Source organism: Sapajus apella, unplaced genomic scaffold (genome assembly GCF_009761245.1).
Source record: "Sapajus apella isolate SASKATOON/1434 unplaced genomic scaffold, GSC_monkey_1.0 scaffold107, whole genome shotgun sequence".
NCBI classification, from domain to species: domain Eukaryota; kingdom Metazoa; phylum Chordata; class Mammalia; order Primates; family Cebidae; genus Sapajus; species Sapajus apella.
In genome coordinates this window covers 358,685-381,805 of record NW_022437047.1, presented here as the reverse complement: position 1 = coordinate 381,805, position 23,121 = coordinate 358,685, and the positions used below count along the sequence as shown (strand labels likewise).

Genomic DNA, 23,121 nt, shown 5'->3' with positions numbered 1-23,121 from the left:
TGCCCGCCCCACTCCCCACCCCAGTTTCCTTCTCACCACCTCAGCTGGCATAGTTGTGCTTGACTTAGCTCAAGGAACAAAGCAAGAGAATCTAAGTTTTTGGACACAACAGATGCCTAGAAATTGTGCTTCTTGAGAAGTAGCTTTTGGTGGCTTTTGCAGAGAAACTCTGATTGCTTGAAATCAGGTGAGAGTTTCCCAAGTTAGACCCCAGTAAGATGGCAGATCCTGCGCACAGGCTTTAAAAATGATTAAATTACTCATTCAGTATGATCAGGATTATGGTCAAGTGCCTTCTTTCTGCTCTTCTGCCTGACTTGCAGCTAAAAATAAAATTCAGGAATTAGATTCTTCTTTTTCTTCTCCACTGAAGAGCGCCCTCTGTGACAGCTGTCACTGGTTAGGAGGAGATTCCCTGCCCAGAGCCGTCGTGTGGGGACAGGCTCTTCCGGCAGTGCTGGATGTTCTGGATAGGTGCTGGGCCTTTGGTTTACATTTCTGGGGTGAAGCTCTTCTGCCACCCTGCCCTTCCTCCATCTGAGGCCACCCCAAGTCTTCCCTTTGCAGCACACACTGAGCAGCTTCAGTGACACGATTCTGGGCATCACCTCCTCGGTGTGCTGAGTCTCCATCGCATCTGCTGCACCGTTTAAGCAGCCCATAATCATATATGGGGTAAATTAATACAGTATATGTCTCAGGCCCTCTCCAGGATTGGCACAGGGATCTGAGAATTTCACCTGTTTCCCTTTCCTGGATCCCTGCAGTGGTGACCAGTGGAGAAAGTGGCCTTGGGGTTTCTTCCTCAGCCCCAAATTCCTACATCCCTCCAAAAGAATCTCAGAGAGCAAAGGGAGCCAGAAGCATCTGACCCTGGCCCCTTTCTCACCACGGCTGACAGAAGGAGCAGAATCTTGGCAGCACTGTTAGGTCTTCATCTGCTATTAGCCGATTAAAAAGTTAAAAAAAAAAATCTGTATCCCTGGGTAGCCCAGACTGTTCCTTGCTGCATTTGAAGAGTGACTGAGGATCTATCAGCGGCTTTCTGGCCGCTGTGGTGCTGTTTTTGGCCTCAAACCCATTGTGAATTGCTATCTTTCCCCTCAGCCATCAGCCGAAAGATCCATTAACAAATTAAAATTCCCTCTACAGTCAGAATGGCTTTGGTTTCTGGGTTCTAAATGACCTTGATTTTAATTACCATGGCCATACAGGTTTGGATTAAGACACCATTGCTGAATCCCTGGCTCCTTGCTGAGGCAGCAAAGAGCTGGGGTTTTCAGTTTGACCACACTTTGGGGCTCACTGCTGATACCTCGGAACTTCTTATTGGTTTCTAAAGGTTTTTGAGCCACTCCCAGTTTCTCAGTCAGCTGCTAGTGAGTTCACACACCTCTGAGAACTTTTCTAGGACCCCCAGTCAGCTTGTTATAGGCCTCAAGGAGTCCCCTCTGGCAACTGTTATATTCAGGGACCCTTATCAAGACACATTTCTTGAGAAGACCCAGTTCTGATGCTGCCCCCAAAACGCTGTGTTTTCCTTAGGTGGCCAGGGAACCTGTGCAGAGCTGTGTCAGCTCATCACCTCTTCTCAAAGGAGGATGTCTTGACCAGAAATCTCCCTTCTCCAATAAACTGAAAGGAGAGGCTTCTAATTTCTGTAATTTGTGGACTTGGATAGCCTGTGGATCTTCCATGATTTTCTTTCTTTTTTTTTTGATGTGGAGTTTGCTCTTGCTTAGGCTGGAGTGAAGCGGCACGATCTCGGCTCACTGCAACCTCTACCTCCTGGGTTCAAGCAATTCTCTTACCACAGCCTCCCGAGCAGCTGAGATTATAGGCACTCGCTACCATGTCCGGCTAATTTTTGTATTTTAGTAGAGATGGGGTTTCACCGTGTTGGCCGGGCTGGTCTCAAACTCCTGACCTCAGGTGATCCACCCACCTTGGCCTCCCAAAGTTCAGGGATTACAGGCCTGAGCCACCACACCCAGCCTGCCTGTGGATCTTTAACTGCATCCTAGTACTGATAAACCAAGGGAAGGCAGGGTTCCTGTTTGGGCCTTTGAAGGCATTGGGTGGAAAGAACACCAGATGGGCAGGCAGGTCCTGCAACAGCCAGCAAAGTGCATAACTAGAGCAAAAGAAACTTCATGCAAGTGGAGATTTGGGACTCAAGCCGTTCGACCTTAAGGGACTTGGGGTGAAGGGGTCGGGGAGGATGGTGGGGATTGTGAAGTGTGTGGCTTGCCTGCAGAATTTACTGTTCTCTGCTTTCTTATAAGCCTCTTTTCTCACACAGAAGAGTCAGAGAAACCAGCATGAGGAGACCAGGTTGGATTAAGACTGTACTGATGATAAGTATTTCAGGAAACATTTGCTGGGCACCTACTGAGTGCTGGGAACTGGGAACTCAACACATCTCTGTGAGGAAGGGACTGTTATTTCCATTTTCTTGATGAGGAAAGGGAGGCACTGTATTAGTTTGCTAGGCCTGCTGTGACAAAGTGCCACAGGCCAGGTGGCTTACACAACAGAAATTAATTTTCTTTCTTTTCTTTTTTTTTTTTTTTTTATGAGACGGAGTTTCGCTCTTGTTACCAGGCTGGAGTGCTATGGCACGATCTCGGCTCACCACAACCTCCACTCCCTGGGTTCAAGCAATTCTCCTGCCTCAGCCTCCCGAGTAGCTGGGACTACAGGTGCACGCCACCATGCCCAACTAATTTTTGTATTTTTAGTAGAGACAGGGTTTCACCATGTTGACCAGGATGGTTTCAATCTCTTGACCTCGTGATCCACTTGCCTCAGCCTCCAAAAGTGCTGGGATTATATGCATGAGCCACTGTGCCCGGCCAGAAATTAATTTTCTTACAGTTCTAGAGGTCAGAAGTCTGAGATCAAGGTGTTGGTAGGGTTGGCTCCTTCTCTGGGCTGTGAAGGAAGGGTCGGTTCCAGGCCTCTCTCATTGGCTTGTAGAAGACTGCCTTCTTCTCCCTGTGCATATATCATCTCCCTTCTGTATATGTCTGTGTCCTAGTTTCCCCTTCTTCTAAGGACACCAGACATACTGCATTAGCATGCCCCCAATGACCTCATTTTAACTTTGTCACATCTTTAAATATCCTGTCTCTGAATACATCCCATTCTGAGGTATTGGGTGTTAGGACTTCAATGTGAATTTTGGGTGGGAAACATAAATCAGCGTGTAATAGGCACAGAGAGGCTAAGTAACTTGCTTGTAGACACACAGCGATAGAAGATGGCAGGCATTCTGACTCCAGAATCCCCTGGTTCTGACAGAATAGGGAAAAAAAGAAGACATATCAAAGCAGGGTTATGCAAATGGTGATCTGTTTAAAAATGTTTGCGTGAGTTAAATAAATGAGTGCTTTTAAAAATAAAAACAATGAGACCAGCGCAGTGGCTCATACCTGTAATCCCAGCACTTTAGGAGGCTGAGGTGGGTGCATCACCTGAGGTCAGGAGCTCTGTAATTTGGGGACATGTATGGCCTGTGGATATTTAATTGCATCCTAAGCTGTCTAATACCGATAAACCGAGGAGAAACCTGGCCAGCGTGGTGAAACCCTGTCTCTACCAAAAATACACAAATTAGCCGGGCGTGGTTATGCACGTCTGTAGTCCCAGTTACTTGGGAGGCTGAGGCACGAGAATTGCTGGAACCCAGGAGGCGGAGTTTGTGGTGAGCTGAGATTGCAGCACTGAACTCCAGCCTGGGTGACCGAGTGAGACTCTGTCTCAAAAATAAAATAAAATAAAAATAAAAGCAATTAAACAATATGATTGTACTATTCAAATGATAACACATAATTTGTAAACTTAATCCCTAGTGTACTCTCAGAATGAGATGGTAACAGGATAAAAGTTTAATCCGATGGTTAATGCCGTATTTTTTCCTTCCATGAACACATCTCCAGTAATGAATACATAACCTCATCAGGAATAGCTTCAAGGTCTAAAATTCCTGGTCCCTGTGAATGTAGAACTTGGTGAGTGGCCAAGTGGCCCTGCTGTGTCTCCCTGCCCTTATGGGGCTGCCTTTCTGAAACTTCTGGACTCCCCACTCTGGACTCTCTGACCACTGTCCTCTCCCAAGTCTGGAAACCTGGGAACCAGCCTTCACCTCGAGTTGGCTTTCCCTATGGGCAAATGCAGGCACTGGAGGAAAAGGAGGCCTTTATAGGCTCTGGCGACTCTGTGTGTCCATGCAGCTCTGATGCTGTGACATCGAGTTCTGCCACTGGATTCCATGACTGAGGATGAAGTCCAACTAAATTGCCGTGTCTGGAACCCTGTGGGATCATCACACTGGCACCCTGGAGTCCCTTGGGATCTTCTATTTGCTCAGCATTACATCGGCTGAGCAGTGCTCAGCCAACATTAGTACAGACGATGGCTTTGGAGACGGACTTTCCATCATCAAAAAATGCAACCAACAGAGAGGTTGATTAAAGTGTAGTTATGTGGCGTGAAGCCTGTTCTGCCAACAGTGCGGCGATACAGTGGTGAATTAAGATGAAAACTGACACACTCACTGAGTCTCAGCCTCTTAGAAGCAGCTGCAATGTAAGAGTTTTTAAAAAACAGGTGTGAATATGTAAGGCCAAGAACTGGGAGAGGTGATGGTACACGTCAAATGGAGGTGGCAGTGGCTTTACAACATGCTGCCCTTCACAGTCTGGCCTAGAAGTCACCTCAAAATCACAGGATAGGCTCTGTGTTCTTCTAGCTGGATTTTTCCTAGCACAGGGTTCTGACTTTCTTTTTTCTTTTCTCTACTTTTTCTTTTTTTACTTCTCCTCTTCCTTTTTCTCTCCTTCCCTTGTTTCTTTCTTTCGGGTCCTGTCTATGTGATTGCAGCCTCACTTTCTCTAGGGCTTCAAATGGAAGGTGACAACCTGCCTCCCTCGTGGGCATCAGCATCCCACGTGACAGAACAGGCAAGCCCTCAGTTCTGTGAACGGGCATCACAGCAGACAGAAATGTCCTGCAGGGGAGACTTGTTTGCTCATATTCTCCCCTCCTTACCTTTCTGGCCTCTTACTATCTTGCTAGAGCTAGATTCAACCTGTCTTGCATCACTCTTTCTGTGATGGTTGAAGCCTTCAGTGGTTGATTATAAAATGCAGTGAACTTGTTTCTTGTAGTTGATCACAATTTAACACATAGATAATATGTAGTATTTGTTTGTGTTCTTGATTGGCCTTTGTCTCTCACTAGAGTATAAGCTCTTTGAGGGCAGGAATCCTGTCTGCCTATTTCACTGTTGCACTCCAGAGCTCATGCAGTAGGTTCTCAACACATGTTTGTTGAAAGCATGAGTAAGCATCATTTGGGCTCTCTAACTACCCTCTGAGGTAGAAGGGTGGCTGTGTCAGTCGGGCTTTGGATATGAAGCAGCAGCTAGCCAGCAGACGACGCAGACCTGGGCTTTCTTAGTACAGTGTGTTTGGCTCAAGAAGACCCTGATATCATTCCCCTGCCCACGGGGAGCTTGCTATCTAGTTAGGGGGCCAGGCAAAGTGAGGGAGACTGGGTGTGGGGAGTCCATGCTAGGCACGGAGGATCGAGGAGTGAGGACAGCCAGGCTTCAGAGGGGCAGAGAGGTGTGGGCCAGGGAGAGGTGGGTGCAGCCCTGGACCTCATGGTCTGTCCTTGCCTCAGTTCCTGATGCTCCTGCCAAGGGTGTGCTCTTGCTGGACGTCCTACCTCCTGCCCGCTGAGCTCCTGCCAGGAACACTTTGTTGGGATGGTCCCATTTTCTGCCAGGGTGGATTTGGATCTGTTCTTTCCCTCTTAAGCATCCCGTGGGCGTCTCCATAGACTGAGGCAGGTTGTGGACTGCCCAGCCCCGGGAGGCGTCACACATCTAGACCACCATATGGGGAGTGCCTTCTGGAGCAGCCTGGGACTGAAGGATGGAATTGGGAATCTGGCTTGGACTGGTTCACCCTCTCAATGTAATGTATGAAGAGAGAGAATATTCCTAGGGAGAGGCTACCACTGGACCAGTTTTTCTGGTCTATGTTGGAGGGAGCCCACACTCATTAGATGCCTGCTGTTTGCCAGGTGCCTTGTATATGTTACCTTATTGAATCCTCTCAATAGCCCTCTGACACTGGCATTGCTATTATCCCCATTTTGCAGATGAGAAAGCTGAGGTCCGGTATGTTTAAATGGCTCGACCAAGGCAAACAGCACTAGTGAGTGGCAGCATCCAGAATCAAAGTCAGGCTGTTCTAACTCCAAAACTCTTGAGTATTTATATAATACCAGAATGCCTTTCAAGACCTGGGAAAGGCCAAGCAGCCCCAGGAGGTGCCATCCTGGGGCCAGATGGCAGGGCCCAGCAAAGGTGCCTTACCATTTGCATTAAAATCCCCTCCATAGCTGCAGACTGACTGGTGCCCCTGGGTCTGCAGGTACCAGCTTTGCACTTAGCTGAATCTCCCATCCTAAGGGTCCTTCGTAAAGCCCCGGGAAGGTGATGAAGTTTGCTGTCAGCTGTCTTGGAAATCAGCTGTGGGCAGGGATCCTGGCTATGCAGAGTCCTCGCTGCCAAGCTCAGCATCATCGGAGACTGTGTGTTTTGTCTCTGAGTGGAGGCCGAGAATCTCAGGCCTGGCCATCTCAGAACTGAATATTTGAATTACTTAATATTTGAGTGTGTGTGTGTTTTATTTTGGGATATGTTTAAGTTTCTCATCAGTTTTAGAATTTTTGCTATTCCTTTGTTACCTACCCAAGCTGATTTACACACAGCCGCCATCCTGAGCAGAAGGCAGGTAATTGGTCACTTCAGCCCTGGGCTAATGGAAGAAAGCAATGCATTCAATAAAACAAGTTAAGCAATAATTTAGAAACTTTCTATATAAACCCTTATGATATCATTTCCTCCCATGGAAGATTTATCCTCTTAACTCTGTCCATCTCAGGCAATAGTCAGAATGTCTTTTCCCTTCCTGTCCTCATACCAGTCTGGGTCAGCTGTCAAGGACTCAGGTACCCCGAGGTACTTAAAAGAGTTTCTCTTAGAAGGCTGGGAGCCTGGCTTCCCATCCTGGCTCTGCCTCTCACTGGCTGTGTGACTGTGACCCACTCACTTAACCTCTCTGAGCCCTGGAAGCCTCATTTTTCAAGTGCAGTAGTGATATTGAATTGCTCAAAGGCGATGGGTAACACCAGACTGGGGATTTCTAGATGAAATGCTCTGGCTTACTTAGCATGACTCAGATCCGCTGCTTCCCCATTAGGAAGAGGCTGCTTCTTTAGAGTCTTTTTTTTTTTTTTTTTTTAATGGAGAGATATCAAGGCTTAAAATGACATTAAGAAGACTTCTTCCTGACAGCAGTGTGTCCTTCAAGGATCATCTCCCCATCTGCCTCTCTGTGTACTAATGACTCCAAGAAAGGAAAAGGGGGCAGCCTGTTAGAAAATGGAACCATTTATTTGTTAAGGCCCTCCCACCCTTCCGAGGGCTGCAGATGAAGTGTCTGACTTGAGCCTCTCAGAACCTAGGAGAAAGAAACAAGGTTCAATCATCCCATAGCCCAGATGAAGAAATTCAGAGAAATTCAGAGAGGTCAAAGAAATTCAGAGAGGTCAAACAAGCCTCACAAAATCACAGAGCAATTTGATGGCAATGGCTGGACCAGAACTCAGGGATTTTGACTCCTGATCTCATGCTTCTCAAACGTTAGTGTGCACAGGAAATCTGAGGATCTGTGGCGGTGCAGATTCGGGTGGTCTGGGGTGGGGCCTGAGATTCTGTATTTCTGATGAGAGCTCTGGTGATGCTGATGCCACTGGTCTTGGGAGCTTACTTGGAATAGCAAGGGGCTCCATGAAGCTGGGAGGCTGGGGTCTTTGCAGCCCAATCTAGGGCGGAGTAGCCCTTCCGGCTCTTGTCACCTGTCTCACTTCCTGTTACGAATTTGCATGTTGCTTCCTTTCTTTCCCTCATGCTCCTAAGGCCTGGGCGTTCCCTTCTCTGCTACACCTTATGCTTCCCCAGCTCATTTTCTCTGTTTCAGTCTTGCTCAGGCTTTAAGTAAACAGCACTTCTCAGCTGGGTTCCATGAGGCCTCCTGGCTCAGGAGCCTGCTGCTCTGGGCTCACAGCCCCTGTTCCATGGAGGTTTGAGTGCCTGAATTAACTCCCTCTTGGAGCAATAAACCACCCTGAGTGCTAACCTAGTTTGTATTTTTAGCATGTGCTCCATCAATTACTTAACTTGCAGAGCGGCTCCTCTCTGCTCATCGGGGAGGTGCCGCCAAAGAATATTCTTCCTCAGGCTTTTGTGAGTTGCCCCTCTCCTTGGTCCCACCTCCTGTGAGGTCAGAGTCCTTTCTCCTTGATGCTATCCTTGGTATTTAGGATGCAGAGGTTATTCACCCTGTTTTATAGAAGCAGAGGAAGCACTGAGGTCCAGATGGGGTGACGGGACAGTATGGCGTGATGGTGCCAAGAAGCAGGGGACTCTCACTGAGCCAGTTTTGCAAGACAGTGTCATGACAGGAAGCAGGTGGGGCCATGCCCCGTGTCACCTCCGGTAGAAGTGAGTTCTGGCTGTGGTTTTTACTCATAAAGTCCAGCCCAAAAATCTACATGCTGGGAGAATGGAACCAGGACCACTTTAGACAATGGTTTCTTCCACTCTCTCCCCACCCCAGGAGGACCTTCAGCTATCCCCAGATAAGTCAAGACTTGGTTTGAGTTTCATCAGGGTGTCTCTCACCTCTGGCAGAGGTGTGGATCAGCAGCATTCTGCCGAGAGGCCGGTAAAAGAGGCTGGCTGGTTCCCAAGCCGGAATGGGGTAAGAGAATGTGGCTTGGAAACTCAGAGGTGATAGAGATAGCATGGGCTCCCTGAGCCAAGCTCCGCTCATGGACCCAAGGCCCAGGCATGGGGCGATTTCATTCATCTCTCCACTGAGGAAACGTGAGCATCATCTGTATTCAAGACTCCAGGCAGATGCTGTGGGTGGATGGGGCCTGGCAGGGAACACAGGACACAGTCCCTTTCCCAGGGACCTTATATCTTCCTGGGAAAGCTCCCATGTCTATCTGTAAAGGTGAATGCTAAAAACATCACACAGTGTGTAAGTGCATGTGTGAAAGTGTGTGTGTTTGTTCCTGTGTGCATGTGTGCACAGGTATATAAGGGTCCCTCTGAGTGCATTAGCATCTATAGGTGTATGTGTATGTTTACATGTCTGTGTGTGTGCATGTGTGTTTATATGTCTATCTGAGTGCATATATTTGTGTTCACGTGTGTAAATGTGTGTTTTTATTTCTAAGTGTGTGTGCACACATGTATGCAGTTATGTTTCCCCATGCATATATATATTTAAGTATATATGTTTTTGTGGGTATTTGTGTGCACATTCATGTGTTGGCATATCCATACATCTGTGTATGTTTATATCTATGTGTGGTCATGTGTATGTGTCAGCATCAGTGTGGGTATACATGTGTATATTTGTATTTAGGTGTGTGCATCTGTCTGTGTGTGCTGTGTGTGTTTATGTTAGTGTGTGCATGTGTCTGTGTACCTGCTTCATTGTGTGAATGTGTGTATGTATGTGCATATGTATGTTTATGTTAGTGTGTGGATGTTTCTGTGTGTACGTGTGTTTGTGTGTGTGTGTTTATGTTAGTGTGTGCATGTGTCTGCTTGTGTGTATGTGTGCATGTGTGTGTGTCTGTGAGCATGATACTTTGGACTGGGCCTCTGTGAAGGCCCCTAATCAGTGGGAGTCCCACATAGTCCCAGCTGCAGGCTGCTCTGGAATTTGCCTTTATGACTTAGATAGGCATGAACAGGACTTGTTCCCTGGGGAAGGTCTGTGAGTCTATCCTGGGTGTCCCCTGGGCAATGGGCAGACTCACAGGGGAGGAAGAGGACGACAAAGCACACAGGACCAACACCACTACATCTGGAGTGTGCGTGGGCCCATGCTGGGTATGCGATAGACTCAGAAGTGAGCCAGACCTGTCTAGTTGGGGCAACAAGCCCCATAAGTGCTCTGCCTGGAGGGGTGCTGATGCAGGAAGTAAAGAACCTTTGTGGAGGGGCAACCTAGTTCAGTCCTAAATCAAGGGTAGAAGGATGAGTGATCTGTGACTGACTCTCCTCAGTACTGACATCTCATTAAGCGCAAGACTGTACTGAATCATGAATCAAGACACATCCATGTCTGGTCCTGACTCTGCCCTCACTGTGTGACCTTGAATCAGTCACTTGGCTTCTCTGGGCCTTACTTCCCTTCCTGTGAAATGAAGACATTGGATCATCTCTTCATTTTATAGGAACAATAAAATTCTGCAGCAAACACGTTGCCCCACAAATAGCAGGGTGGGACAAGTGTCACCAGAGAAGAGCAACTTAGAGGTTCTCTAAGGATGTGGCTAAGAAAAGAGGGAGGGTCCACAGAGGCCTCTTTGTTGAAAAGAAAAAGAGATCAGGGAGTACAAGTGCAGTTTTGTTACATGGATATATTGTGTAGCGGTAAAGTCTGGGCTTTTAGGGCACCCATCACTCAAATAGTGTACATTGTACCCAATAGGTAATTTTTGTTTTCTTGAGACAGAGTTTTGTTCTTGTTGCCCAGGTTGGAGTGCAATGGCATGATCTTTGCTCACTGCAACCTCTGCCTCCCAGATTCAAGCGATTCTCCTGCCTCAGCCTCCCAAGGGGCTGGAATTACAGGGGCACACTGCCACGCCCCGCTAATTATTATAAGTTTAGTAGAGACGGGGCTTCACCATGTTGGCTAGGCTGGTCTCAAACCCCTGAACTCAGGTGATCCGCCCACCTCGGCCTCCCAGAGTGCTGGGATTACAGGCCCCACCCAATAGGTAATTTTTATCTCACACCCCCTCACTGTCCCACTTTTTGGAGTCTCCAGTGTTATTATTCCATTCTGTATGTCCACGTGTACCCAGTTTAGCTCCTGCTTATAAGTGAGAACATGGGTGTTTAGTGTACCTATCACTTTCTGTCTGACTTTGTTTCTGAGTTAGTTCACTTAGGATAATAGCCTCCAGTTCCCTTTATGTTGCTGAAAAAGATATGATTTCAATTTTTTCTAAGGCTGAGTAATATTCTATGGTGTGTGTGTGTGTGTGTGTGTGTGTGTGTGTGTGTATCACATTTTCTCTATCCAGCCATCCATTGATGGACACTTAGGTTGATTCCATGACTTTGCTATCATGAATAGTGCTGCAATGAACCTATGAGTGCAGTTGTTTCTTTGGACTAATGATTTCTTTTCCTTTGGGTAGATACTCAGTAGTGGGATTGCTAGATTGAATGGTAGTTCTATTTTGAGCCCTTTGAGGAATTTTCACACTATTTCAGGAAGGCTTCTTGAGCTTGAAGAATGAGTGGAGAAGGAGGCAGAGAAAATTAATACAAGAAGAATCTGAGAGGTGGGAGAGCCCAGCAGACTTTATTAACACACATTCATATAGCAGTCACTATAGAGCAAGAATCATTCTAACATAGGGGTTAGCAAACTATGGCCTGCAGGGCAAATCTAGCTCACTATCTGATTTTGTAAATAAAGTTTTATTGGCATATGTGTTTACATATTGCCTATGGCTGGTTTGTTGCTACAAAGATCGAAGTGAGAGGTCATGACAGACTGTGTGGCCTGCAATGCCCTAGAGTATTTGCTATCTGGCTCTTTATAGAAAAAGTTTGCCATCCCTGTTATAAGATCTTTAAAAGCATGGACTCATTTAATTTTCTTGACAACCATATTGGAAAGTTATTGTTATTGTGCCCACTTTATAGATGAGGACACACAGGCTCAGAGAGATCAAATCGTGTGCCTAAGGCCATGCAGTGAGGAAGTAGGAGATGAGACATGAACTCAGGCAGTGGACTCTAGAGAGTCTGTGTTCTGGCCACTGTGCTGTGCCAAGAGCAGGCCCTTGGGAGGAAGGCTAAGCTGAGAAGATTTTGGGTGCTGGTCTTCACTTCCTTGACCTGGACAGGTTTGTGATCAGTGCAGTGATGTCTCAAAACTGTTTTGGTTACCGCAATAATGTGGTTATTCAGGAACTAGCCTGCCTAATGGGGATGCTCAGTCTCTAACTGTGTCTCTCAAATGCTAGACGGTTCTTGAGGCAACATCTACATGCTGTTAGCCAGGCACTGCTCACAAGGGTTTCTCCATAAAGATTTCCTGTTTTAGCTTATTAGTCAGTGTTTGTACAGTTGCCACGTGCTGTGGTCTGTGTCCTAGCTGCTTGCTGTAGATCACAAATGCTTGGGAGGCCTGGATTGTGTCTTTCTCTGTGTGTTGTCCCCAGGGAGAATGGCTTCTCATTAGGTCAGAGGATTCTGGGGCCACGTTCCCATTGGGAAAGAGCTGTCAAAATGCCTGTGTCCAGAGGTGCTTCGACAAGAGCAGAGATGATGTGCAGGAGGGGCTGGTGATTGTGGCAGAGGCTGTCAATACCCTGCCCATGCCCCTAGCCCACTCTATTCCTATCCCACTCAAATGCCCCTACTGCCAGTGCCTTCCCTCCCCTTGCCAGTGTGAGCCAAGACATCTGGAAGTGCCTGGAACATATACTCCCAGGTGCAGCCCTTGCCAATGATAGACCCTGATGGGAGTATAAATACCTCAGATTCCACCCCTTGCATGGCACAGCTCTGAGGCATGTGCTATCCAAGTGCTGCCCCTGTGACTTTCTGCAGTGATGGAAATGTTTTTTATGTGTGCTGTTCACTATGATAGCCACAAGCCATCTGTGGTTATTGAACTTTTGGAATGTGGCTCAATAACCACATTTTGGGACTGAGGAACTAAGTTTTTCAATTCAAGTAATTTAAATGTAGATAGCTCAACGTGGCTAGTGCCTTCCATGTTGGACAGGGTGGTTTTCCCCCATCTCCCGGAGGTCCCCAGTAGGACTGAGTCTTAGTTGTCTGCAGCACTGTCCTGACCATTAACAAACCCTGCCCTTTCACCTTCCCATTTTATTTCCCCAGTCCCCGACTGGTTCTCCCTGGGATCACTACCCAAATGAACTATTCACGTAAGCCATGTGAAATTGACATTTAAAAAAAATGGTTGAGTGTCAGTATTTTCAAATGATTAAATTTGCACTAAAACCTCTACCAGGCATCTGTGCCTGGGGAACCCCACCATAACGGGGTGTTGAGATTTGTTTGTTCATGTGTGTAAGTTGAAGTCATTCCCTGTCCAGGCGAGATTCTAATCCCAGCTCTGCGTCCAAGTGGCTGTGTGGCCTTGGAACCTCTCTGTGCCTTGGTCCTCAGGGAGGAGGATCTGCCTGTACCCCTGGGCTTGGTGCCTGCTCTATCTTTAGAATGGCTGGAAGGAACAAAGGAGCTCATAGATAGGGCTATTTGTTAAAAGATGCCAGCACAGTGAGGAGGTAAGGTGTTCTGCGTGGGGCCATTCTAGGGCACAGTGCACTGGCCGCATTCTCCCTGGGTGGAGGATGCCTGCTCATGGCTGACGGAATTCAGACAGTGTGTTCCTTTGATGCTATAGGACTGGCTTTCCTGCTGCCCCACTTTGTATAATCGGGTCTTTTTGGCAGGGGGGACTTAGTAGCTAGCATGATCTCCCAAGTAGGAACTCTAGGAACATTCACTCGGGGTGCTGTTTGATCTGAGCAAGAGCATGATTTGATGGGAGGCTGCTCAGGGCCTTACATTTGTTTCCCTAATTTACAAAAAGGCAGTAAACAGTTCAACTGCATTGTGATTGTGAGGCTTTTCATATTTCGCTTTTTTTCCTGGAACGGAACCAGACAGGATGGGGGCACTGCCCTTGCAGGCAACGTGGGTTCTCCCAGCCCCTCCATCTTCTTGACCTTCCTAGGGATTTGTGAATTCAGCTCAGATTGGCCTTTCCAAGAAGCTACCAGGCTCCCAGAGTCCCCGGCTGGAGGGACACTGATCCCACCAGGGACCCCAGAGGAAACCCAGAGTTCATGCCAAAATATCTAGTAGAAGGAGTTTATATGGGGAACTAGTTATAAATGTGTCCGAGGAGATTAAACGCCAAGCAAAAAATGAAGAGGCGGCCCAGAGAAGAGCAATGGCAGGAAGCTGCCAGCCTCCCTCGGGCTAGAGCGGGAAGGGAGGAGCTCGTTTTCTAGAACTCAGGCTCCAGCAGCACCTGTTGGATGCTGGAACTATAGAAGGCCTGCTGGGCTGGGCAGGACCACAGAGGAAAGGGCTCTGGGGAGGGCAGGACACCTAGAGGTCATAGATGTAATGATGGAAATGTTCTCTATCTGAGATGCCACTAAATACAGAGAGAGGGAGAAACGTCCTGGATTCTGCCTGCACCCCACCCTGCAGAATTCTGCCTGCATTTCTGCTGAACAGAACAGACTTCCCTAGGAGAAAGAGCGAGGGAGCCTGGGGAGTGTAGTCCACAGTCCATAGAGGAGGGGTAAAGACTGGGTCTCAGAGCAAGCAGGCCAATGACCAGCAGGGCAGCCCAAGAACCTTTAAGTGTGATGTTCTCATCCTGGGGCTGGGAATGAGCTTCAAGGGGCCCTTACCCTTCTAGGAACTGCAGGCATATTTTGTTTCTATGTAAGCACATGCATTTCTCCAGAAAGAAAGTTGGTATCTTCAGATTATCAAGTAGGTCTGTGCTGCCAAAGGATTCAGCATAATTCATAACCAATAATCCAACCATCTCATCTTAAACATGGGGAGTCTGAGGGCTCAGAGAAACACCCGTAGTAAGAGTGTCTATACCCTTGGTCTGGGATCCTAATGGCTATTGTCCTTCAACTGTCCTGGAAGAGCCAGCCTGTTGGGAAAGTACCCTGTCTGTTCTCTGCCTCTCTAGAGTTGACTGTGTCTCATCTTTCCGGGCAGCTTTCCCTGATCTTGAGCACACAGTCCTGCTCCCACAGTGCAGGTCTGCACTTCTGCAGCCCAGGGAAACCATCCCATGGATGTGGATCCTGGTCTAGATGCGCCACATAGCGCTCGACGCAGGCAGAGCTGGCACTGGAAAGAGAACCCAGTCTCCTCCATGCAGCCGCCCTCCTTCAGCAAACATTTGCCTTGCTCATGCCATATGCCAGACGTTTTGCTAACTGCTGGGGATACGGCACTGATCAAGATAGATGATGTCCCCGCTGTCATGGAGGTGGAAGCGGAAACAGAAAACAAACCAGAGAACAAATGCAGCCACCAGATCATTTCTGATTATGATAAGTGCAGAGATGATAATAGAGCAGGGTTCCGGGAGAGAGCGATGCGGGTGGAGTCTGGGGGCTACTTCTGATGGGGGAAGGCTTCTTTCTGGAGGTCCTGTGTAAGCTGAGATGAAAAGGATGAGAAGCAGCTTTCCAAGATCTCCAGAGAAAGTATGCCAGATGGGGGACAACAGCCAGTGCAAAGTCCCTGGGGTGGGAATGAGTAGAGGAAGAAGAATCCATGCCTGTGTGGCCAAAGACGAATCCTGCCTCACAGTCTTTGACTTTTGTGACTGCCCCTGTCATGCCTCCCTCAGACTATCCTTGCTTCTGTGGGTGAATGGGCGGCAAAGAGTGCCTTCCTTAGCTGTGCTCCTGTGTCAGCACGGTGCCTGGCAGGTGGCTGGAAACCATAGCTGATTTTTTGCAGTGTCTTTGAGATGCCAGGAAGATGGCCAATCATTTCTGTTCAGTTCATCAGCCGCACAAAAGCCCTGAGATCAAAGAGCATGGGCTTAATTTGTTTTGTTTATTTTGCAGAGGAAATAGTGCTTCCTTGGACTGAAAGCTCTGAAGAATAAAAGCTGAATGGAAAGGGGGCATTTGGATTAAATGAATGAGCTGGCCAGCTCTGACCCAGTTTCCGCCCAGTGTGGCAGTGATGCGGGAGGGAATTGCCTTCTGGCTCTCTGCTCTGGCCCAGGGGCTGGTCATTTCACGGGGCTGAGCCTTCTGTGTGAGTCAGGCTTGACAGAAGTGTCCTTGAAGGTGATTCATGGAGAGGAGAGGAGGGGAGCCGGGAGTAGTGGCCTCAAGCCCTGCCCAAGTTCATCCTCGGATCCTTCAGGCTTGCTTGACACAAGCTCATCACCTTAGCAATGAGGACAGGTGCAGATTCAGGTGAAGCTCACCTACATTTCACGAGAACCCATCAAATGTGAATGAACTAGGAGAAGGAAATCACTGAGCCTCAGATGGCAAAGGAGCACTCAAATTAGGAAATTCTGAGGAAGCCTAGAATGAGCTGGTCAGGGAGGGCAGGGGACAGTCCCACTCATCACTGTGACCAGGCTGGACCTGTGATTGCTTTGAGTGAGACTTGGCCAGGAGAGGCTTGGGTCTGGGAGTCCTGGGTTCGAGTCCCATAAACTATTTGACCCTGAGCTAGACTTAGTCTTTTTTTTTTTTTTTAGAAGCCTCAGCCTCTTTACCTTTCAAGTGGGAGTGAGGATACCTGCCTGTGCGATCTCTTGGGCTTGGTGTGAGAGCTTGGTTCTGAAGGTTGGAAAGTATTACCAAGCACATGGTTAGGTACTCAGTAAATATCTGTTTGCTAAAATGAAAGAATGCATGAATAACTGAAGGAGATCAAAGCTGATATATTATTCTACAACTTTATGAGTATAGGGAATGAAGATTAATATGGCAGTGATAGGGAGGAAGTGAAAGCCAACTGCCGCAAGGTACTTGTGGTGGAGTCCGTCGTCCTAGTGGCCTGGCCAACTAGGTGCTCTCATTTCAGAAAGATCAGTGGTGCAGACAGATTGCAGTTTATCCAGTTCACATAGGATGGATGCCTTGGATCCACAACCCTAGTATACTTGGGCCCAATTTTGGATTTCTTGGTCTTCTAGATTGTTTTAGACAGCAGTCCATATGAAGACCTTAAGAGAGAATATAGCCCAAGAGTGATGGAGAGGGCTGCAACCGTGGCGTTTTGAGTATGCTCCACTAATTAAATATTGAATTGTGAATCCCCAAGTAAAGAAGGAAAATATAAGGGCACCAGAAGAAGAGAGAATGTTCATGCATAGTGATCGCTGACCAACTCTGGGTTTAACAGACAGAACTTTATGAATAAGGAATGAAGGGTCATCTAACTTAGGGTAGAGGGAAGGAGGTTGAGGAAGGCTGAAACACAAAACTGGTGAAAACGGCTAAAGACAGCCACAAACCTTTGTAAAATTGTAGGCAGAGAACTGGAAGATGAACGAGATGGGAGAGTATCACTGCTTGGGAAATGTGACACAGTTAGCAAACAGAAAAACAAACTAGAAAGTGAGCATTTCTGTTTTATTTATTTTTTCTCTGTTATCTCCATCTAGGATTGCTGTCTTTAGAATGAAAAAGAGACAATCTCTTGCAGGGAACTAGAGAGGCACTTTGAAATTCATTTCTTAGGACCAGATGGGCTCTATGGCTGGGTCCTGAAATACACTGTAGATGTGATTGCAGAATTGAGGAGTCTTTTGATTGACTTATTTTTCTTTTTCATTATGGGTTCAATTTTTCTGCTTCTTTGAATGCCTGTAGTTTTTGATTGGATGCCAGACATTGTGAATTTTATCTTGTTGGTTGCTGGATATCTTAGTACTCCCATAAAACATTCTTGAGCTTATTTTCTAGGACATGATTAAGTTGTATGGAAACAGTTTGATCTTTTTTGGGGTCTTGCCTTTGAGCTTTATTAGATGGGACCAGAGCTTCCTTAATCTAGGGCTAATTTTTTTCCCACTACAGAGACATTGCTATTCTGAGTTCTCTACCAGGTGCTCTGTGAACTTGAGGTTTCCACTCTGGTTGGTGGGAACATAAACTGTTCCCAGCCCTGTATGAGCTTTGAGAAGTGTTCTGTCTGCTCCTTTAGGGCATTTCTTTCCCCAGCCTTGGATAGCTTTCACACATGCCTGTCTCAGCCAATACTCAGGGTGTCCCTCTGGTGATCTCAAGTGTTCACTGGGCAGCGCTTTCCTTTCTGGTGCTGTAGCCTGTGAATTCCAGCCTCCTTGGCCTCCCTGGAATCCAAACTTCATCTCCTCAACTCAGGGAGACATCTTGGCCCTGCTGGAGTCCCCCTTCTTTCTGCTGTGGCTTGGACACTCTCTTGACAGAAGTTGAGACAACTGTAGGCCTCACTTGGTTTTTCCTCTCTCAGGGATTGCTGTCCTTCCCTGACTGGGTTCCAGTGTCTGAAAATCCTTTTGTTGTCGCAAACGTCTTGTCTGAATTTTTAGTTGTTTCGGGTGGGAGGAGAGATCTAGTCCATGCTACTTTCTTTGGAGAATCTTTGAATGGTGAGATAAGATTTTTTTTTTTTTTTCATCTAGCATTCTGGAACTTCTTGTGCTTGTTAGAATTTCTCAGTGGGTGTTAGAAGATGGATTCTGGAATCTGTATTCTAACGATGTCGTGGCTGATCTCTGGAAATAACCTTGATTGGATTGGGATTGTTAAACTGAGTGCTTAGGAGCTCTTAAAGAGGCAAACGCTGGTCACAGGGCCAAGCTAGACTCTATGCAAACAGGTCAGTCTGAAATCCCCAATTATCAGGGGCCTGAAGTTAACCTGGAAGGTTTCCTTTACCATGACTTAACCTAAGAGGCATGATAATGAGTGTTAACTGGGTACCAGGCTTGCCTTTGCACCAGGTTCTGTCCTTATAGCAGCCCCGTCAACTAGGTGCTCCCATCCCTGTTTTCCAGGTGAGATGGAGGAACTTTCCCAAATTTAGGATCTGAATTCACATCTGCCCACCCTTAATTGAGATGCTGCGTTGTGCAGCATCTTTCTCAGCATCTTGATTAGGGAGGATCCAAGAGCTGAAACTTAAATATGAATCAGTAAAAACAAAAACAGCGAATCAGACACAAGAGGAAGGATCCCTCCTGTCCCTGAATTGAGATAAGAAAACATCATCAGAAGCAGATGGAGGCTAAGTACTTATTCCAGGAAAAGGCCTCATTTTTAGAAGGGTATTTAGAGATTATTCAGTCCCCAACTTACAGCTGTGATTGACAGAAGCCAAGTGGCCAGCAGCTCTTGAGGTGGTGTCATTTTCATGGGCAGACAGAAACTTCCCTAACAGGATTTTCCCTTAAACCCCTGTTGTTTGAAAGGAATTTTTTTTGCATATTTATAAAGTGTATAATTACTATCCCGGTAGCTAGATACAACCTTGTCAATTATAAACAAATCATCACCTCGCCTCCTCCTCACCATCCAAATGTCTTTCATGCTCCAATTTAATTAACAAACTTACTTTATTCTCTAATAAACTTTTGCAAAAGTTAACCCCGCCTCCCCTACTCCATCTAGCAAAGAATGCTGGTTGGATGTCAGCCACGTTTTGGGCACCCACCTGACTCTCCCTGTCAAATATAACTCAGATGTGATCATCTCCCCTATCTAGGGTCTCACATGAGGACATCAGGTCTGGGACATGACCAGGAGGCATGGCCAGTCTTACTGCCTGGATTGTCCTCGGGGTTGTGGCAGGCGAGAAGATCAGAGAATGAGAGTTCCTTCTGGTGGGAGGGTGGAGGAAAGGGCAGGGTCTTGTTGAATTTTGTTAAAAAGCACTTTGCTCTCTTGGAATGCCATCTCATGTCTAAAGTGGCCAAGATCATTAAGTAAATACAGGATCTGTGCTTTTATTTTCACTGCTATTAGCAAAGTTTGCAGGAGGAAAGAGACGTTGACTGGGGAGTTTAATCAAATCCAGGGGTGTTCCACAGGAAAATACTTGTTAGGCCTAGTTTCCTGTGGTGAAAGTCTTGTAAATTTCAAATACGTTTTGTGACTCTCCACACACTTTTGTTTCCTGCAGGTTTGTAATTGAGATACATGCCTTGGAGAGAAAAGACTTCCAGGCACCCAGGTCCTTAGAAACACAGATGCCCTGATATGACTGCAGCTGGCAGCCTTGCCCATAAAGCAGGTAGGGCAGGTGCTCGAACATGTGGCTCACGTGTTGCATAGACTGTCTATTTCTGGGCAGGGACACACTTGGCCTGTATTTGAATGCACCTAGACTTCAAACCCAGTTTGTGCATCACCTCTTTTGGAAGCTGTCCTCGCACCCTAGGCTGGAAGTGAGCTCCCATCCTCTGAACTTCAACTGCCCTATATCCATACTGCTGTTGTTAGGGCTCTGGTTACTTTCTGCCTGGGATTTGAGTTGGTACATGCATGCCTTCTCACCTACTCACCTGGACTGCACTCTCTTTTGAAGACAGGGTCCAGGTCAAAGTCATCTTTGCGACCCCTGCAGGGCATTGCACATATCAGATGTGACCTCTCGCTGGTTATCAGATCAACTTCAGGGGTACAGGGTTCCTCTTTTTATCTGTCTGATAGCCTCTGTCTAGTGTATTGCCCAGGGTGACAGAGAGATTCTTGCTCTGTTTAATTCTGGGATGCCACTGGTCAGGGGCCCCTTGTATCTCAAGGGTCTAGGGCTGAGGGCTGTGGCTTCAGCTGAGCCTCTTGGCTAAGCCAGTAGGGTTTGAATCTTGTATTAGTCTGTTCTCTTGCTTCTAATAAAGACATACTTGAGACTGGGTAGTTTACAAAGAAAGGAAAGGGGTCTAATGGACTCACAGTTCCACCTGGCTGGGGAGGCCTCACAATCATGGCAGTAGGTAAATGAGGAGCAAAGTCATGTCTTACATGGCAGCAGGCAAGAGGGTATGTGCAGGGGAACTCCCCTTTATGAAACCATCAGCTCTCATGAGACTTATTTACTATGTAAGAACAGCATGAGAAAGATCTGCCCCCGTCATTCAGTTACCTCCTACCGGGTCCCTCCTATAACACATGGGGATTATTACAATTCAAGGTAAGATTTGGGTGGAGATATAGAGTCAAACCTTATCAGGTCTACTCTTTTGGTAACCTCTTGTAATGAGTATCATGGGGCCCTTCTATCCCCTCTACTCATGACAGTATGACTCTTTGAGTGGGTCTGAGGCAGGACATGACTGGTGGTGAAACCCAAATTCTTATTAGAGAAAGTATATCCTCTTACTAATGATATACCTTAAAGCTTTTAAAAGGAGGCTTTTTATGATAATAAAATTATGTGTTTATGGTAGAAAACTTGGCAAATACAGAAAAATTATAAAGAGAAAGCAATGTCTGTAATTCTGCATTGCAGAAAACATTTGGGTGTATTTTATTATTATAAAATGAAATGTTATTCTGAAAACATAGATTGCTTAATATACATAAATGTTAATATGTATATTGGTTAATATACATAATATACATAAAGCTTTAGAATATACTTATTATAAAAAATAAATCTGGCATGGTGGCTTACACCTGTAATCCCAGCACTTTGGGAGGCCAAGACAGGCAGATCATCTCAGGGCAAGAGTTCAAGACCAGCCTGGCCAACATAGCAAAACCCCATCTCTACTAAAAATACAACAATTAGCGAGACGTGGTGGTGGGCACCTGTTATCCCAGCTGCCTGGGAGGCTGAAGGAGGAGAATCACTTGAACTCAGGAGACAAAGGTTGCAGTGAGCCGAGATCATGCTACTGTACTCTGTCTTGAAAGAAAGAAGGAAAGGAAGGAAGGAAGGGGAAAGAAAGAGAAAGAAAGAAGGAAGGAAAGAAAGAAAAGAAAAAAGAAAAGAAAGAAAAGAGAGAGAGAAAGAGAAAGAAAGCAAGCAATCCAGGCATGGTGGAAGACAGCTTGAGCCCAGGAGTTGGAGGCTGCAGTGAGCTATGATTGCACCACTGCACTCCAGCCTGGGTGACAGAGTGAGACACATTCTCTATTTTAAATTAAAAATAAATAAATAGTTGAAAAAGTAAAATGCAATAAAAGTAACATATGGTAAACATTGAAATAACTTATAAAGATATAAAATGAAAAGTAAAAGTTTTCTGCCCAGCCCACCCCACCCACCCTAATCCCTGAAACCTCTATCCAAAGATATCTACTCTTTCTAAATTCTTTTTGTATGCCGGTGGGTCCCGAGGAGAGATGCATACACCAGCATTTACGTGCATGAATACTTCGGCTTATTTGTTGTTTCGTAAACCTAGAAACACGTAATGAGCATTTCCCTTGTGGTTGCTGACATTTCAAAACTATTTTTAATAGCATCACCCCATACAAAAATTAGCTGGGTGTGCTGGTGCGTGCCTGTAGTCCCAGCTACTCGGGAGGCTGAGGCAGGAGAATTGCTTGAACCCGGGAGGCAGAGGTTGCAGTGAGCCGAGATCGCACCACTGCACTCCAGCCTGGTGCCTGGCAATGAAGCAAGACTCTGTCTCAAAAAAAAAAAAAAAAAAAAAAAAAAGAGTATGTTTTCTTGTATTACTTTTTAAATCTTCAAATCTTCATAAAGAATTTACCGGCAAGAGAAATGGTCCTATTTCTATTGAAAATATATCTTAATCTGATGCACTAAAATACCTACCAACAGTTCATCATGAAGATGTCCAGTCTTTATTTTCTGTTGTTGGACATTGAGTTTCTTGCCAGTTTATTTCTTATTAAAGGCAACACCTCAAAATAAAGGCAGTTTTTACAATATAATTTTGTCCATCTCTGCTTATTTCTTTCAGGATAGGTTTCCGGAAATGGAATTTTATAGCAAAGAACAGAAACTTTTTTTCTTTCAATAGTTGTTCGTAGTTTTCCTTTTTGTTTTGAGACGGAGTCTCACTCTATTGCCCAGGCTGGAGTACAGTGGTATAATCTTGGCTCACTGCAACCTCCACCTCCCAGGTTCAAGCGATTCTTCTGCCTTAGCCTCTTGAATAGCTGGGATTACAGGTATGTGCTACCATGCCTGGCTAATTTTAAAAATATTTTTAGTAGAGATGGGGTTACACCATGTTGATCAGGCTGGTCTCGAACTCCTGACCTTGTGATCTGCCTGCCTCGGCCTCCCAAAGTGCTGGGATTACAGGCATGAGCCACAGCACCAGGCCTGTTGGTAGGTATTTTAGTGCATCAGATTAAGATATATTTTCAATAGAAATAGGACCATTTCTCTTGCCGGTAAATTCTTTATGAAGATTTGAAGATTTAAAAAGTAATACAAGAAAACATACTCTTTTTTTTTTTTTTTTTTTTTTTTTTTTTTGA

General features: G+C 46.2%; 1 protein-coding gene across 2 annotated transcripts in view; it reads left to right on the top strand.

Moving 5' to 3' along the window:
* The window catches only part of LOC116537140 (calcium-activated potassium channel subunit alpha-1-like), a 529,994-nt gene that overhangs the window by 161,748 nt on the left and 345,125 nt on the right, over positions 1 to 23,121 (top strand). The window lies entirely within an intron of this gene.